At 38.5% G+C, this 14,286-nt stretch overlaps 1 long non-coding RNA gene across 1 annotated transcript in view; it reads left to right on the top strand.

Annotated features, from left to right (window-relative positions):
• Positions 1 to 2,336: 2,336 nt before the first annotated feature.
• LOC113459578 (uncharacterized) overlaps positions 2,337 to 14,286 on the top strand; it is a 50,806-nt gene continuing 38,856 nt past the window's right edge. Inside the window, exons 1-3 of the long non-coding RNA XR_003380953.2 lie at positions 2,337 to 2,401; positions 2,517 to 2,638; positions 9,778 to 9,865. This is a non-coding gene — a long non-coding RNA (uncharacterized LOC113459578). The remainder of the gene's footprint in view (positions 2,402 to 2,516; positions 2,639 to 9,777; positions 9,866 to 14,286) is intronic.

Here is a 14,286-nt window from a genome sequence, read left to right as displayed (position 1 = left end):
AGAAAAGGAAAAAAATCTTTCACTACAGAGACAAATAGCAACATGTGGCTGGAAGATAACAGAAACGTACATGCAAGTGCAAAAATTAAATATGGAAATATGAAAATGAGGTTGGGGTTTTTTCTAAGCAAAAGAACTGATCCACTTTTCATTGCTGGAAATTGCATGGGGTTTTATTTCCTCAGCAGCTGATCTCAGAAAAACAAAATGGAAAAAAAAATCCATAGATAAGACGCACCACCACTGTACTCTGACTTTTTGGTTTGCTTTGGAAGTGAGAGTCTTTTGCAAAACTTTTGCAGCTGGCCTGAAAAACAGCAACAAGAAAGATAAAGGCAAAATGATACATTAGAACTAAATAAATGTGCAGAATGCAGATGTGCAGCCTTTCTACCTTCCCTTCTCTGCCTTCAGTCTTCCTGCAGTGTCATACCTTTCCAAGGAACACTGGACTTCTTTTAAAAGACTGTTTCTTCATTTTTCACTGTCATTTTCCACACCTCCTCCCTCCCTCTGTATCCCTTCTCCCTGTCTGCAGCCCACATCTTTGCCAGATAGTTAATGTAAAAATTATTACCTCAGCTCCTCGCAGGCTCTGCCCCCGCTCTGTGGTGGTTTGAACAAGCTGCCTGGTTGCTGAAAAAAATCACAGTGCTCAGCAACGGGGCTGGTTGTCTGTGAGCCACATCATCCTGGAGGTGGCTGGTAAGAGCTGCCTCCAGGAGCAGCAGAGAGGGAGATGCAGACTCCAGTGTTAAAGAGGCAGATTGTGGGGATCACTCTCTTCCTTCTCCTGTTAATGACTCAGTCTGTATTTACAGAGGAACAAAGTAAAAGAAACACCCATCCGTGGTCCTGTAATTTTCATTAGTCCCCAACAAATGGAATTATTTAAGTATTCTTTGGAAGGGATGAAAATGAGTTATCTAGTTGCCTCTTCCTATGCAAGGATTTTGTATGATTTTTGCCCATATTGCATTTTAAAGTGCATGGTTCTGGGATGTCCCTCACCAGGGGCCTTTGCTGTGTCAGGTACAATTAGAAACCGAGGCTAATTGGGGTCAATATTCCATTATATGAAGAAAAGTGATAGGGAAATGAGCTTTCATTTGAAGGTAACTGGTTCTGGTGTGTCTGTGCAGGCAGTCCCGAATGGAAAGAAACAGAGGCCCATTTTGCTCTTACAGACACCAAATTTTTGGGGTGCAAAATTAGCAGTGATTTACTGAGATATTCTATCAGAATACATCTCAAAAACTGCCAGTGCTCCAAGTCTGAGATGCATTGTTTGCCCTGTAAAACACCAGAAAACAGTTTCTGTTAAAAAAAAAATTAAAACACAGGGTTTGATAATCAATTAGCTTCAACATTATTTACAAAGACAGCTTGACAGCTTTCCATCAACCAAGCAATAAATAATCTAAAATAGGGGTGGTTTATCAGTGCCATGCTATACAACATGAGCCACATGACAGCCCACCCCTGTTTGAGGAGTGCTGGGCTCTGCAGTGTACCAGGAAAGGCCATTAAAAATAATTAGGGAATCTGGTCCCTTCTCTTTCCCATCTGACTAATAACAAGTTGTGCTTCAGAGCATGCTGTTCTAAAGATTGGGGAAGGCAGGACCAAAGTTAAGCCTGGAGGTGTACACACCAGGCACACAGGGAAAAGAAAGGGAAAAAGAGTTTGGTCCTTTCCGTGGGTGTGTTGTGATATGCAGACTCCAAAGCAGAACTGAGACAGCCTCAGCATCCTTGCAGACAGTCCTTTCTAGCATTCCCCTTGCTTGGCTGTTATTGCTGTCATTTTCCTTGGGTTTTTTTGGTGGAATCTCAAGGAGTCCCAGCCTCTAGGATGGTGTGGATGCAGCAGATGCATCCAGCAGAGGCTTGTGCTCAGCAGATCTGTGTCTGATGGCCTTCAGTGGTGATGTCTCCTGGTTAACAAAGTGCTCAGGACCCTGAGCAATGGGTATATGAACACAGAAGGGAGTAATCAGAGAGAAAATTACATGGGTTTTATAGTTCATATAAGCCTAAAGAAATTAGGGCTTTTTCTTTTCTTTTTTTTTTTTTTTTGACAGTGTAATATCATTATCCAGATGAGGCAGGCATCCTTTTATTGCCCTCCATTCACTTTTCATTGCCACCCATGCACCCTGTTCCCACAATCTGTGTTTTAGTTTCCACAGGTATTTAATATTCTCAAATTGTTTCCACTGCTTTGAGATCTGATTTTATCTGTTTCCTTCTCTTTATGTTTACTTTTTCCTTACAATGCTTCTCATTAAACTTTTTCTTCCACTTGACAAACTCCTTTCCAATTGTTTTCACTCTCTAGAGAGCACCTGTAATTTTCCTGGGCTAGTACCAAGCTTCTGATTGACCACTCCTCAGTTTTGGTGAGTATCTTTCACTGTCTCAGATGTACAAGTTGTGTAGCCTAATTTGTCTTCATCTCCATCTTCTTCCGCCATACAGTACAGTGCCTTTGATCACTCTTCCTGGTTTCCTCAGGTCAACTGTTCACGTTCAGAGGTTCTGGAAGGGTATCCTGCCCTGAAGACTCATGGTGCCTGCTCCTTTCCAGAATGGGAAACTGAAGATTTTCATCTCCTCACTACCACCGATAACTCCAGGTATTTATTCAATACTAAGTATTGTAATCAGAAGGATATGATGAGATAGACTGCTTCTTGTGTTTAAAAGGTACACAAAATGGTAAAAGCTTTTCATTTTGCTTACTCCTGATTGGCTCCAAAGAGATGGGGAAATGGAGATACAGACAGTTCCATGCCTACTTGGAAGGTTTCAGTAATGAGAGAGGATTGCTCGGGCCTTTCTTCACCTCTCCATGATGCACTGAGGGCAGTGAACATCTGAGTTTCTGTGAGCACTGGAGCAGATTTCCTTCCCTGCCTTGTCAAGGGCTTGGTGGGACCAAGTCAAAGTACTGTGCACACTTTCACACACTTTTTTATCACGTTCTAGAAGAAGCTGTGCTATTGTTTTATACAATGCCAGTGGTACCACAGCACTTCAAACAGGTCTGTGAAATGCAGTTCCTTCTATCCCTGCTGTTATAATTTTCCAGGATATTAGAAAATATCCTAAGCTCAAAATTTTGGATTAAGATCTCCACTTCTCCAACAGCTGAGTTTGCTGTCTTCTGTCCTTGGGTTTGCAGTTCTTGGTCAGTCTGGGAGAGATTACAAACAGTCTCCCCTGTTCTAACAAGCAGGCAGGTCCAGAGGCAGCTGTTTTTGCTGTTGTGCCATAATGAGTGAATGACTGAGCCCTAAAGAAGGAGATTTCTTTTCTGAATTCAAAACTTTCTGCAGTTTTAAGAAGTCTTCCTTCAGTGTCAGGGGGTTTTCCTTAGTAAAGTGTGCACCTGATACTACTACTCAGAGCCTAATTACTGTAAGTCAGGCCTTTATTTCTTTCCAGAAGAAACCCTTTTGTATTATTAAAATACAAAAATGCCTAACTGACTGACTTCCATATAAAGGGGGAGGGGAAGGAGCCACACATAACATGAGTTACTCGAGCATAAGCTATTTTTATTCAATTGAGCCCTTTAGTTCAGATTAGGATCATAGCTTCCTTTGAATGTACGAGTTACTTTGAGTTCTTAGTTCAGTGTTGAAAAACTAACACTTAGGAACTTCTGAATATAAACCTCACTGAAAAGCTGAACTTACAAAAGTGCCTGTCTGCATTGTAGATGAATCTTTACAGGAAAATAAGGGAACAAGCTAAGGTAGCAGGGGAAAAGTCTTGTTTGTGTTTTGCATCTTAATATTGGGAGAAGAAGCCCTGTAGGTTGTAACAACAAATTTGTGATGGGTTCTGAGAAAACAGTGGAGAGGTTGTGATGACGGAGAGTGGTATGTGCATTTTTTCTTCTTATATTTCTGTGTAGTAAGAGGCAATCACAGCAGTGTCAGATTCTCTTAGCAGACTATTGGTTGGTTTATTTAATTATTTGTCATATATGACAAGTGAAATATATTTTGTTATAGGCTAGTATTCATATTATAATAATAAAATACACCATTTTTATGCTATTACTCCACTGTCTCAATAAAGAAGGCCACTGTTTTAACAGATGGAAAAGTCAGAACTGACCAGGAAGAAAAAAAAAAGCCAAAACTCTTCTCTAAAACTACTACATCTGAAGGAGGTCGTAATTATTTCCTTCTCTGTAAGTTACAGCAACATATTGAAAGTTAATAAAGATAAATGTAACATTTACTGGGTAATAAGAGATTGTGGAAGGAAATAAACAAATGTAGGATATAGTGCATCTAAGTAAACACAAAGGTTGTAAAACCTTCAAACTCAAATATCAAGAGCACTGCAAATTAATGCTACACACAATAGACCCTTTGGAAGCTAACTTAATCCACCCCCATGTATCTACATGAGGGCCATGCATAACAATGCATGAGCTGGATTTCCATTAGAGTTTCCTCTGCAGGCTGTCAGTTGTTTGAAGAAATAACAATTTCCTAGGCATGAAAGCTTTTTCAGAATGTTCCCACTGATGTGTAATAAAAGTGACTTTACTTTTTTTCCTTCCCTGCTCTCCTTCAGCCCCTCCCCCTGAGATGTGACTTCTGGGGAAAGAAGAGGATGGACTTAGACCCTCGGCCCCCTACCAGTTTACCTTGCCAGGATTATCAGTGCAGGTGTTAAAATAATTGAAGGTGTGGTAGGAGATACAACCCCTAATAGCTTTTCCTATATGGAGATTACCTAGGTAGAGAATGCCAGAGTACCTGAAGAATAGGCAAGTGAGTACCTTATTAACATAGCACCATTCAGCGGCAGCTGCATATCTGGAAAAAAAAAACCTTTAAAGAGCCTATTCATCTATGTTAATGGGCCCATTGCACAGTACATTGTGTGGGAAATTAAGTCTCTGGCTGTGAACTTCCTGTGCTGTGCAAGCTGCCTTGACTCTTTTTTATTGCTTCAGTGTTATTATCTCCTCCTGGAAATAAAAACAATCATGTTCTCACATTTGAGAAGCCAAAACATTCCCAGATAACAAACTGGTTGAAAGTTTCTTTTGTTTCCCTTATTAAGTGAAAAAATATGTTTTGAAATTAAAGTAAACCCTAAATTAACATCAAAGCCCATCAAATTAGCTGAGCTGTCATACGCATGACAATGTTGGGTTTTCTTTTTTTTTCCCCCTCCCCTGTAAAATACACAATTTAAATTGCTTTCGTATTTATTGTTCCTTCCTTGGAATTAATTTTTGCCACAAAATATGTTAATTTATTCAAATGAGACATGATTTTTGAATGTTTGACTGGCAAAAGAACTGCTTTCCTGCTGAAAGACTGAGGTAGAAAATAACAATTTTCTTTTAAAGCATTTCTCAAAAATATAGTCTCTTTCCAATTTAGCAAAGAGTGGACATTTCTTTAAAAGCAGGTCAAGGAACGTATATTAAAAAATTGCTTATTCAACTTTTTTTTTCAAGCTTGTCATGAATTTCAGAGTAATATATAATGTTTTGCAGTCTGTCTCACCTGCAAGAAAGAATTATTATCAAATATTTAAACAATTTTCCATTCTCTCTTTATGATCCAAGTGCTGTACATTGCATCATCGTCATCATTATCATCATTATCTTCATCATGCTGATAAAAGGACTAATGATCAATACTAACTGATTACAACTCAATTAAGGAGGATCCTCTCAGTGTAAATTCTTTTTTAATCTTGCCTCTTCTAGTCCTTCTGCATTTTCAAGTTAACCTAATATGTTCCACTATTTAACATGTTTAATGAGCATACTGGAATATAAGTAAAATCGTTATTTAATGTGCTATATTGCTTCCACAGTATGTACTCAACTTCCCTTGGGCAACAGGAGTATATAAAGAGTAGCCAAAAAAACCCCAAAAATTCACAGTTAGAAAATGGAAGTTCTTGGTATTGACTGCAACAGAATTTATCTCTTCAGACAAGCAGCTGTCTAGAAGCCTTGTAGAGATAGAGATGGGCAGGAGAAGCTCTGAGTAAGTCACCACGCAACAGAGAGTGTGAAGAAGCCAGTGTGGGAACAGCCTCCCGGTGCAAATCATCATTTCATCCAGTCTGTTTGCACAGACATCCCTTGCAACCATCCTATTATTTTTCATCAAAATGTTATCTGCAAGCTCTTTGGGGTAAGGATGGCTCAGCACACATGGCACCTTGCTCTGTTTTCTGTGCTTGATAGTGCTCGACAGTGTTATCATAATGCAAATTATTGTTGTTCCTGGTAGGGACTGCACTGAGTGCTCTTCGCTTATCTGCAAGTCTGACAAGTGATAATCCAGTAACATCAGAGAGGAAATCAATATTTCATATTAGTTAATGATTTAATTATGGAAATTCTTCCCTTAATGCCATTTGTTAACTAAAGTTACCATAAATTGTGTTCTGTTCAGCTCATCTTTCAGTGGCACTCTGAATTACACCTTCCTGACATTTAGATATTGGAATATTAAACAGATTTCTCTTTCCAGTCCGGTCCAACACTTTGTTCGCAATGCAGGCCATCTGGGAATGTGTACCCATTAATGATCTGGGAGGCACTGTTAAGAGTTTGCATATTTTAAAAAGTCAGAGAAAATTAGAACTGCAGGAACACCAACATATCACATTCGCATTACATAAGTAGATCTGTCATCTACATTATTACTTTTTTCCAGTGATATCTTGCATTGCATTTTTTTCCTCTTTGCTCATGTTTATTTTTAAAACAACATGCAACTTTTTTTTCATTTCATTAAGGCTGGAATTGCATGTTTTATAGTGTGCTGTTGAGAGTTTAAAAAATGCAGAGTGAAGTCCCAGGCTAGTGATTCCCATTTAGTTGCTTTTACACAGCAATATTGTTTTTATATAGGAAGTCTGCTGTTGGCATTTCAAGAATCACAGAGGTGCCAGTAATTTGGGTGCAAGCAAAATTTTTGAAACAGTTCCTGTAAAGATAATTCAGATTAATGGGCCATTTACAGTCTTGCTAACTTACTAACTGGCTGTGTGCTCTAGGTAATCAGGGTGACATTACTGCCGGCACAAAAATGACATCTCGTCATCAGAAATTTTCTTCATTGGCATGGAAAATGCCAGGCACATCACCTCTGACTGTGTGGCCACCACATCTATTAACCTTATTGATTTGGAGTCATGCTGTGCCACACTGGAAAACTACTCCCTGCTGAAAGACTCAAGTGGATCAATCCTGAACCATGAACAAAAACTCAATAACTAAATGTAGTAGGAACCTTTCTCCATTAAGTATTCCTCAAAGTAAATCACATTAGAGAACATCACTGTGAGGAACTTACCTTGGGATTCTGTGATCTCCCAGAAACCAACAGGGAAAATAGCAAAATAGGAAGGCAAGAGATTGCACATTGCTGAATATACTTTATATCTCTTGATCTTGTTCTCAAATATCTATGTTTATGTCATGATATTATAATTTTATTCTACAACTCTGTTCCCCTTTCTAAACATTAAAAGTTTTTCTTTAATGTTTGTTTTTCATTATGATTGTCCCTGGTAAGTCATCCAATGACAGATGATTATGAAAAAGAAAGTTTTCTATCCTTTGTGAACCCTTCAGCATTTTCATGTATTTATAAGCATTCATTTTTGAGACCCTCATTGTGACGGGGTTTGAAAATGAAACAAGCCAACTCCTTTCAGCCTCATACAGTTAACAAAGAAGGCAACAAAAGGACTTCCAGAGCTTCATATTTCCTGACAAAAGATAGAGGGCGGCAGCAAGCCCCATTCATATTTAAATGTTCCTGGCTTTGGAATTAAAAGTCCATCTTTCATGTTACCATTTCCGTTCCTCACTTTTTGTTGGTGTTTGCTGGCAATGAAAACTCTGTCCCAAACATTAATGTGACTCTTCAGTTCAGTCTGCACAACTTCTGCTCTTAGAAAATATTCCTTGTCACAGGCAGCTGAAGATTTCTTAAACAGCACTTGCAAATCATTGTAGCTTATAATTGTCTTGCAAAACTGATTTAGGATAAGAAAAGTGTGGGTGCAACCACTCTGTGCACACGTGAGCAAGGACTGATTGTAGCTGAGTAAGTTGTTTAAGGGGCCAGAGGGACCCTTCTCCTCAGAAAAATTACTTATATGAGTCAGGGGTACAGGATGGGACAGGATCATTTCTGTTTCTCAGTACTGTTACAACTTTGCCCAGGGGTCTGATCTGACAGCAAAACCTGAAAGCAAAGGGTTTAATTTTGCATTGGTTTTGGTGTTAATGGACAGAACAAAGTTCATTAAAAATTCTCATTGCACTGTGTTCAATCCTGCCTATCATCTGTGTACATATCTGTGTTACATATTTTAATATTTTATCTCAAAATAAATTCTGGATTATGCAAAAAAAAGGGAAAAGAAAATGCAACGACATATTAGAAAATATTATCAGTTACTTGGGAAAAAGTGATTTCTCAAAGCCATGTAAAAGTCTGGAAAGTATTCTTTTTATTCCTTAGGAAATAACCCTGGGTATCTAATTAATATCATGAAATTAAGGCCATTTATCTGAAAAACTGAAAAAAGATCTATATATGCACCAAAGTTCAGTGTTTGTCCCTGAGCTCTAACACAAGATATACTGTGTGAAAGTCTAACATGGGATACACCATATATCATCTCTATTTAGAGCCCCTAGGCAGGAAGTATGGATAAAAAAAATAATCAAAATTACTGTTTTTCTTTACTGAAAGCCCTCTAAGGAATTCATTGGAATGAGTTCTGTCTGCCCATCTAATTGATAATTATTTAATTAGCAATTTATAATGATAATGGGATTTTACCCCCCACCAGTCCATCTTGTCTGTAAGAAAAATTTAAGTAGACAACCTTATGTATTACTTTACCACTTTTGGCAGTTGGCACAAGATATTGTGGGCCAGCGTTGTGATTTCCTACAGTTAAACCATAAAAGCAATGTATTCATATATTTCCTTTGCCTACAGTGTTTCCTTTTCTCATTACCGTGGGTGACTGGCACTCTCACAATGTGTGTGGGTGCACAGGCTTGTTGTGTCACCGTGGACAGTTCTAAGAGCAGCTTCATTAGTTCTTTTTACAACAAAAGCTAGGTTTTTTTTCCTGCCTTCTCTTTCTTTCCCTTAGTTGGCATGCGGGTTGAATTTTTCTTGGACCCCCTGCTTGACTTTTTTTTTTTAGAGCTCCTTTTGAACAGTGCAGCAGTGTGAACACTAGGAATTGTAACTGATAGACTGTTTGCAGGAGAACTCATGAAAGTTCTCTTTGTTCACTTCACATCAACCAGGTTTATGCAGACCCTCCCCCATCTCAGGGAAAAGGAAATCCACTTTTAATTATACATTGATGGGAATCACTGTATAGTGAAATTGCATCAAGTGGAGAATGCCCACTTTATTCTCTTTTATCTGAAAATCCAAAAGAAGAACTGGAGTAAAAAAAAATGGATATGCAAGCATAGACTTCCCAATATAGAGCCAGGCCTGCTTAATTTAAATCAATCTGCCAACTCCACTTCCAGTCCTGATTAAAATTTTCAGCTGAATCTCTGCACTGTGAGGGTGTCTTGTCTTTAGTCCTTGAGCCTGGAAGGTCTTCTTTTTGAGAGCTTTACCAAAAAAAAATTGCCAAAACACTATTTTTTATTTGAAAGGAAAGAATTGTAAGCATAACATAATTTCAAAATTTGAATTGAATATTTTTTCCCCTTTTTCTCCCTCAGATAAGCATATTGAAATTGTGTAGAAGACTCCTGAGGGCAAAAGAAAGAAGATTTATCTGGTGGCAGAATGAAGGGATAACATAACCTGGTGAGAAGTATAAGTAAACAAGAGAAGCACTTTGTGTCATTTTGTGTTGTTATGTCCAGTGAAATGAATGGTAACATTTTCAGCAGTACTTACAGGAACCTCTGTGATGATAAATCATTTGCGTAATCTGCTAATAAATATGTAATGTTAATTTTCTTTCTTTTTAAAAATAATATCACAAGATACCATTAGTAGAGACAACGAAGCAGGATATTCAGCTTTGTTGTTTATACTATCAAAGTTCACTATTCTCATATTTACCTTTTGAATCTTCCAGTACAAAAAGGAAATACTGGTGTTTTTCTCAGACATTTAGTCAGGAAAGAAATACTTTTGAAAATTTTCTTGAAGATATTTTTTTATATTCTTTCTTAAATTGCTTTATCTTCGTTTTTCCAATTAATTTTTTATATACAATTTAGTAACTGGGGTATTTTTAATATTTCTTGGGGGGGGGGGGGAAGTTAATGCCCACAAAAGAAGTGTTGTGAAGACCAAAGAAAAGGCAGCCTGCCTGGAAACTTTGTATGATTCTGCCCTTAGAAGTTTAAGCACACTCACCTAAAGGGAGCTGGGTAAGACAGAAATGTTCTCCATGGATATTAGGAGGAATGTGCGACTGGTAAATGGAAGAAAATGATGTTCATAGATCTTACCTCAAAGACAAAATCCTGATTACCTCAAGGTCAAAGACACCACGCAGTTCTGTCTCGCAGTAACACCAAGAACATGATGAGCTGTTGATGGGCCCTTGTCTTAGGAAAATAATATGTGCATTACATCCAAGTAGAACCTAGGAAAACTCCATCCAGTTCACACCATCAGGACTGGATACACTCCTCTGCTGTTTGGTCAAGTCACAAATGACTGACCAATCATCCTTTTGACCCCATTCAGATTGAGACCTCTACTCCTCTAATGTCTCACATTATCCCAGATTTTCTTCCACGAACCTTCAGACTTTATTTCTCAGCAAAAGTCTGAACAAGTGAAAAGCATGTAGTTTATATAATAATAATTTATGTAGTCTTATAGACTTAGAATGAATCCATGACTAATCTTCTAGTCTAGAATATCCAGTAAAAGACATCCTTGAGCCCAGAAACTCTCCTCTGAACTTCATTTCTTTACTCATTTGCAGTTCTCCAAGTCATCTACAGATATGTGTAGTGACAGAGAAGTTCTAAAAAGACCAGGAGTTTTCTACAGCATTTTTTACTTATTTGTCAGAGCCACAAGTTTCCAACTTGAAGATAAGTCTGGATCAAAGTCTGTAAGATTACATGAGTCTGTCCATCAGGGTTCTGCTATGCCAGAATGGGAACATCATAATTTTCCAGGTGGTCATACTTTCAAAGAACAAGGAAAACAGGAGATGTTTAAGAGCTAAGTACTAATTATTTTGGATATTTTTTGGCGAAACAAAGGCACTTTGTGATGTTATACCAAATAAGACAATTTGCAAAGGTTCATTAAACCCCAGGAAAGAAAGGAGTGACTCTTAAAACACAAATCCCAGTCAGATCCCAGGACTAAATCTAAAATTATTCAGAATAGGCAGCAGGTCATCTTCCTACCAAATAAGATTTCACTGTAGCCAACCACTAAATGACACAGAAGCGTGGAAATTGAGGCCAAAGTTGCTGAGGAGACTGATCCATGTAAAGGAGCCTCAAGAAAAAGACTACAGTGGAACAACTGATGCACAGCAGGGGTTGCCTTGAAGTGGTGCCTTTCTGCCTGCTGTGAGGGAATCATCCAGGGAGAAAAAGATGGGAATGGAACTGACTTGGGAATGGCTGAAGGCAGGAGCCTGAGAATCAAAAAGGTATCTTAGAAATATGGTAAAAAGTAAACCTTAGGTTTGATTGTTCTGGTTTGCTTCCTTTTTACATCCATACTGGAGGTTATTTAAGAGTCCTCAAAGACCAGTCTAAGGTTTGCTGCTGAGAATAAAGCTACTGAGATGGATAATGTTCTTACAACAAAAGAGTTTTAAAAAAAAAAAGTGGGAACATTTTCTTGTCATGGCTTCGTTACCTGGATTTTCTATAGCTCTCCTAGAATAGACCAGGGCCACTCCTGCTTTCAGTGAAGTTGCTCATTCATTTACTCCCTCATTCAGTTTAGAATCAGGACTTTTTTCTTTAAAGTTCAGAAAAATGTAGTTCAGCAAGTTTCTGTCTGTGGAGAACTTAGGCTCACTGTTTGAGAGAAAAGCCCTTGAGGCTGACATGCTTTAGTTGGAGTTCTGCTGAACTGAACTTGCACATTAAGTACTGTACCTTGCTCTTTCCTCCTGAAGCATCCCTTAAGACTATATGTGTGTGTAAATAAAGGAAACTGGGATACAGCCTCAGGATTTATGCTGTGTCATCTATGAAGAGGCTGTTTGGGTTGCATGGTGAGCCAAGAATTGCTGGGTGGTGGATACAGAAGCCATATCTTCCATTCTCAGTGGAAGACAGCCATACCAATAGAAAATTCACCAAGCCAGACTTCCACAGCTGGGCTTTTCTAGTTTTAACTTACTTTAGAACCAGGACTAATGTAAAGCTGATTTAAAATATGTAATATATAAGCCTATCGGTTCTTCAGTAATCTTAGGTCTCTCTGCAAGAGCATTCTATTCCATATAATGAGATATTATTATTAATAATGAGAAGACAGATTTTTCCTGCTTGTACATGTTGATGTAGTATTGCCCAAGTCCTCACAAAGGTAAGGATGTGAAATTGGATTTTAGATTGACAACTAACACTAATGATTAAAAGCTCAATCTTAAGCAGATTTCCTGAATTCAATCACTTCAGTCTTTAGCAACAGTTTTCAGGTAGCCATCACCATATTTGAGGAGATAGGAATGAGATCAGAATTCCTGTACTCTGCTTGGTTGTGTGTAGCTGCCAAGGCTGACATCTATTAATGGAAAAGCCTTTGACAATAACACTTCTCTTTTCGTGAGAATCTGAATAGCAGTGACAGATCAGGAACCCCATTTTGATGTTCACTGCATATTTTTCTTTTCTCCTCAGTTCAGACATACTCGTTTCATTAAGTTGGGTCAGTTAGGTCAGGCAGCCTTATAATTATCTCCCAGGACCAAAGCTCTGGCTGAACTTTTAGTTCAGAACATTGTGTCTTTCCTGGGACCTCGTGGGGTTATCCTCCATTTCACTTCAAAATTACGAGGATGGATTCTTCTGTGCTTGTGTATACTTTGTGTACCTGCCAAGTCCTCGCCTTCCATTCCTTCAGGTAGTCTCAGAAGTCACTGATTATAAATGCTGATCTGACTCTGTAAGCTTTCAGCAGCACACCTGAGGTTCCCATTTTCTTTCATGGTGAACAGTTTTTCTTTCTTTTCTTTCTTTGACTTTTTTGAGGAACTGATTCCAAAGATTTTATTCACAGTAGTTAACAGGTGTGAATTGGTGTTTGCTAGCATAAGTGTCGTGCTGGGTAGCCCTTTGTTCCCCTCCTGCTGCTTCCCTGCTCTATTATGGCAAAACTTACTTTAATAGGAGTTTTTTTAAATGGTTTGTACAGTGTGTATTTTTAAAGCATATTATGGAATAAAAGTGAATACCTATGAGAACAATGTGTTCCTCTGAACCTCTAACAATTGGGCAGGTTTCTTGATTTCAATGGATACACTCCAGAACAAGGGACTTGTACCACCTGAGCAGGAGTGCTAGAATCTGGCCCTCAACAGATGCAGTTTTGTTTCCACCAGCATGTGCCAATTAAAATGATTCTGCTGTAATAAAATATCAGGAGACAGAAAAGGAACAGCCGTGAACTGAGGCAATACTGAAGAGTTGAGGGCTTTTTCAGCTGACACAGATCCCCTGCTCCACTGGCGATCAATGGCAATAATGACATTCCCTTTGCAAGGTAGTGCTGGGCTGCTGAGGGCTGATTCTGATGCCAGTGGCTGGTGTGAGTCGTTGAGGGATATTAAAAGATCATGTTGGATGGGTGGCAGGAAGATCTGAAGCCACCAGAGATGTGGAGCAGGAATAATAGGAGGAGTGGTAAGAGTGACACCATTTCCAGAATACCTGAATTAAGAAGGAAGGCAGGAGAGGCTGAGCTGTGTTTGAAATACTTTGTCAGCTCAGTTACAAGTAATTGTAGATAGTGTAGATACTTGTGCCTCAAAAATGAGAATGTACTACTAAAACAAAATTCTAATTTTACAAGTCTTGGCAAGAGTGGGTTTAGCCAGCAAACAAAACCATAAAAAGTGTTCCTTCTGATAAGTATTTTCCTTTCAATGGGGATATATAATCTACTAAGTTAACTCTCTTTACAGCTGTTTTATGCTTTTGTAACATGACTCAGCCTCATGGATGTTTCTCCTGATGTCCATAATTTGAGAAGACACTGAATCCTGAGCTCATACTAAAAGACATATC

This window comes from Zonotrichia albicollis, chromosome 9 (genome assembly GCF_047830755.1).
Source record: "Zonotrichia albicollis isolate bZonAlb1 chromosome 9, bZonAlb1.hap1, whole genome shotgun sequence".
In the NCBI taxonomy this organism is placed as follows: Eukaryota; Metazoa; Chordata; class Aves; order Passeriformes; family Passerellidae; genus Zonotrichia; species Zonotrichia albicollis.
This window is presented reverse-complemented; position numbering and strand designations above follow the sequence as displayed.